Raw genomic sequence first — 4762 nt, 5'->3', positions numbered from 1 at the left:
CGGCGGTGGCACCCACGTCGGAGGCACGTAGTCCCGCGGGTGGGACAGGGTGGGCGCCACGGAGAGGGGAGGCGCTCGGGGCGGAAGACTGTCCTGGAGAGAAAGCCAAGCTGGAAAGCAGAGTCCCCGAGAGAGGAGGACGGCGCGTCTCTGGCCGTGTGATGCGAGGCGGGGTACAACCCGAGACCCCAAGTCTGTGCGGACCCCGGCCCAGCGCCCGGCCGGTAGTCGTCACGTGGCAGCGGTGCCTCGGCCCATCACGCACACTGAGCTCCGAATGGCGATGGGTTGCGGGACTGCCTGAGCCCATCAGGGTTGTTCCTGGCACCCATCCCCCCTCCGCAGGATTTAAGTGTAGTTTGTGGAGGTTCAGGCTCCATCCCGTTCTTGGGCACGTGGGGGAGGGAGGCCCCACTGGGGCGGACTCGCGTGGACTCGAGCACCCGCTCCACAGAGTCTGGGTTTGCTGACCACAGGCCCCGCTCCTGTGCATCCCTGTGGGCACTAGTCCCGCTGGTCCCCCACTCAGTACCTGCTTCACCAAATTCCCACGTGACTCTCAGGGTGCGGGTGCGTCCTCTGCATTATGGGGTTTTGCAGCAATCCTGGCCCCTAAAGTCCAGATCCGCAATTTTCAACCTTTTTCATCTCATGGTACATAAGCTAGTTGCTAAAATTCTGTGGCACACCGAAAATATATTTTTGCCACTCTGACCAAAAAAATAGGTATAATTTTGATTCATTTACATCAGATGGCTACTGTGTTGACTGTTGCCATTTTTAAATTGGACACTAAGGGAGAGGCGTCAGTGCCCCTGACTAAATAGGCAGGTATTGCATGTTTTAACACTTATTGCCTCACACTGAGACCCGCTCTAGAAGGACCCCAGATGGTGAGTACAGCGTGAGGAGAGCGGGTTCCTTCGCCCGGTGGTCACTAGGGCCACCGTGTGCCTGGCACCTCGTGGGGGGAGACATTGGGGCACAAGCAGCCCCAGCCCCAACAGGAAGGGGTGATGCCAGAAAGCTGGGCCAGTCTAGGAAGAAGGAGGAGGAGGGTCTGCCAGGCAGAGGCAGGGAGCCTGGCCCCCAGGCAGCCACTCCCATCATCACAAAAGCCAGCTTTTCTGCTTCCTCGGACTCTGGTGTGGATCTGGGCTCCAGAGCCTCTAACAGCATCAAATGGGGGAGAAACCTGACCTTGTTTTAGCCTCCCTTTTCCAGCCAAGATGCAGTTCAGGAGGAATTTCAAGTGACCGGGTGCGGGGAGAGGGGGGTGAGGGCAACTGTGTGTGTGTGTGTGTGTGTGTGTGTGTGTGTGTGTGTGTGAGACTTCCTGCTCCTGTGGATTAGCAAAGGTGTGTGTGTGTGTGAGGTTAGAGTCGGGTTGGGTTGGAGTCGGGTTGGGTTGGAGTCGGATTGGGCTGGAGTGACCACACTCTGGAGGGGCTGCAGGGCCCAAAACATCTGGGGCAGGGACACAGCACCCCCAGGAGTGCTGGGCAAGGGGAGGGCCTGCAGGTATTGGAAGGTGGTTACAGGTGAAGGATGTTTGGAGCAGCTCTGGAACTGAGTAGGTCAACCCTCCCAGCCCAAGCCTGGGGATGGCACTGCCCAGTCACAAACAGTGATTTCACCCTGAGACCAAGGTCAGCTTTGAGGCTGGGCCCCAGGAGGCCTGCTGCACTCCTCCCCTCACCCCACTGAGATGTGGGTTCCCTGTCCCCATCCCTGCAAGAGCCAGGGTGAAGAAGTGCTTGGAGAAACGGGCAAAGGGAGACCACCACCCGGCTATTAGCTGAGACTCTGGAACCTGCGACCAGCTCTGTGCCAGGAAGGGTGTTGACCCTGCGCGCGTCTCCCTACAAGCCGCCTCCAGGTCCTGAGGGCCTGTGGCTTCACACAGGAGAAAGGGAGGCAGCTTTAGGATACCCCCCCCCCATGTGACACATGCAGAGATTAAGCGCTGCTGGCCAGAGTGACCTGCTCAGGGTTCTAGCCCCGGATGGCTCTGGCCGATTCGGTTCAGTGGATAGAGTGCTGATCTATGAACAGGAGTCACGTTCGATTCCCCATCAGGGCACATGCCCGGGTTGTGGGCTCCATCCCCAGTGTGGGGCATGTGGGAGGCAGCCAATCAATGATTCTCTTTCATGATTGATGTTTCTATCTCTCTCCCTTTCCCTTCCTCTCTGAAATCAATAAAAATAAAAAATAAAACAACAAAAAAACCCTGTATGATTTCACTCATATGTGGGATATAAAACCAAAAAGTAATGAACAAATTAACAGAACACACTGGTAGACACAGACATCAGAATGGTGGTTTCCAGAGGGGAGGGGGGTGAATTGGGTGAAGGGTCAAATATATGGTGACAGGAGGAAATTAGACTGTGGGTGGTGGGCACACAGATATCAGATTATAATAGTGCACACCTGAAATTTTAACAATGCTATGAGCAATGTTACCTTCATAAATTTAATTTTATAAAGCACCCAGAGACCACCGGGCCAAAGGGGAAAGAATGTCTCTGAACTGGTTCCCATCCCCCCAGGCTCAGGGCTGTGACCAGACCCCCTGTACCCCGGTCCCTAAAGCTAGGACAGCACAGCGGTGGGCACAGGACATGCACGTGTCACAGCCCATGGACCATGCCACCTGAGAGTGGACCCCCAGCCTTTGGTTAAACATGTATCGCTATTGGCTCATGGACTGTAACACAGACCTTATCATGGGGACTCAGAGGGGGAAGAGGGAGGACATATGGGAACTCTTGTGCGATGCTCACTTTCTCTGTAAACCCAAAGATTAAGTCTGTAAGTTAGAAAATAAAAGCTAAGGCAGCCTGCTTGCCTGGCAGTGTTCTTGGAAGAACCTGATAGGCTGTTAGGAAAGGGCCTGGCCTGGCTCCTGTCAGGCCTACCTCTGTCATAGGCCCTCCCGCCTGGGGACACAGCTACCTCTGGCTCCTCGAAGGTCCCAGAAGCAGGAATTTCCAGATTTCCCTCCTCCTGACAAGCCAACAGACAGACAGCCAGCAGGGTGTGGCTACAGTGGCAGAACTGGTTCCCCCAGCGTCACTCAGCTCCTGGGGAGGCACCCGCAAGGTGGGCGCTGCCGACCCCCTCCTGGCCCTGCAAAGCCACCTGCAGGATGAGGTGGGTCATGGCTGTTCGTGACTGCCGTGCGGGGCGGCCATCCCACCTCACCTCCTAGGGCCTGGCCCGGAACAAAGAGACCCCTGAGGGATTGGTTATAAACCCAAAGGGTCCTTGCCAGTTAGAACTGGGGTCCTCCCAGGTGGTAAGAGAAGCTGGGGTGTGTTCATCCACGGACAGCTGAGGGGCACTTACCAGTGAGACTTTCTCCTGGTCACCAGGAAGGGGCCAGGGGACCACCCTCACCCCCTACCTGTAGTGGGAAAGGAGCCGGGCATCTGAGCAAAACGTGCGTGCCTCCCTTCGTTCACAGTTCCCCAAGTGCCAGGGCGATTGTTGGGAGCTGGAGTGTGAGACCAGAACCCGCCGGAGTCACGAATACGAGCTGCCCCTCCACACCTGTTCATGCGGGGTGACAGCTGCTGAGGGCCAGGACCCGCCGTCCCACCTGCATATATTTTTAAAACATATTTTTATTGATTTCAGAGAGGAAGGGAGAGGGAGACAGAGACAGAAACATCAGTGATGAGAAAGAATCATCAATTGGCTGTCTCCTGCACACCCTCCACTGGGAATCAAGCCCACAACCTGGGCATGTGCCCTTGATCAGAATCGAACCCGGGACCCTTCAGTCCGCAGGCCAACGCTCTATCCCCTGAGCCAAACTGGCTAGGGCTCCAGTAATTTCTTTATAAGTGCAGCTGGAACCATCACCTGAGGAAGGAGACTCAGGGGGAGCAGGGTCTGTGGGGCTGGATACCCTTTCCCAGCCTCTGAACATCGGGGTGCATGCAGGCCCTGAGGGTGATGGATGGGCCAGGACTCCAACCTGCCCCTCCCTGATCTGGTTCCCACAGGCTGTGGGTCAGGGTCCAATTCTGAGTCTGTTCCTGCAAAGTGGGTGGGATCTTGCTTATCTCAGCAGACAGGCTTGGCTCTGCACAGGTGTGGACTCTGGCGCCAGGTGCCACCATGGCCTTCGGCAGAGCTGGCGGCCCCAGGTGAGGGGACTCTATCCCCAGGCCTCGGCATGCTCCCCACAGCGTGAGTTCTGGGCACCACCAACATGGCCCAACCGCTGTAAACGCTGGTGTTTTCTGCCCAGTGTCGAGGTCTTCAAATGTGTATGGATGGCCATTCTGTTGTTCAAATGGCCAGTCACCTGAGCTTCCGGGTTGGACAATCGGCTTCCTCCCCAGAACCCGGACACTTCATGAAAAGCGTGAAAAGTTTTTCCTAAACATGCCCAGGAAATGTTTTCTTTTGGCATTTGAAAATCATTTCTGCCTTGCCCTTCTGTCACTGACACGGAAACACCCCCAACCTCCCAGGTCATTTCTGAGGTCATCTTCGTTGACCTTCTCATAGGGACGTAATTATTGTAATTGTGGTTCAATGATGTAGCACAAGCAAACGCTTGTAATTGGACATTTAGCAACTACAGGGAGCAGCGTGTAATTAGGTTGTGAAACAGCCCAGAGTGCTGGCAGCTTCATCCCCATACCCTCCACCTAAACCTGAACCTGATTTGCTGTGGAGTGTGGCTGTCTGGCATCAAATGGGCATCCAGCCGGGTGGGAGCTGAGGGGCTCCCGCCAGCCGG

Source organism: Myotis brandtii, unplaced genomic scaffold, assembly GCF_000412655.1.
Source record: "Myotis brandtii unplaced genomic scaffold, ASM41265v1 scaffold797, whole genome shotgun sequence".
Lineage (NCBI taxonomy): Eukaryota > Metazoa > Chordata > Mammalia > Chiroptera > Vespertilionidae > Myotis > Myotis brandtii.
The sequence above is the reverse complement of the archived record's forward strand: the minus strand, read 5'-3'. Positions refer to the sequence as shown.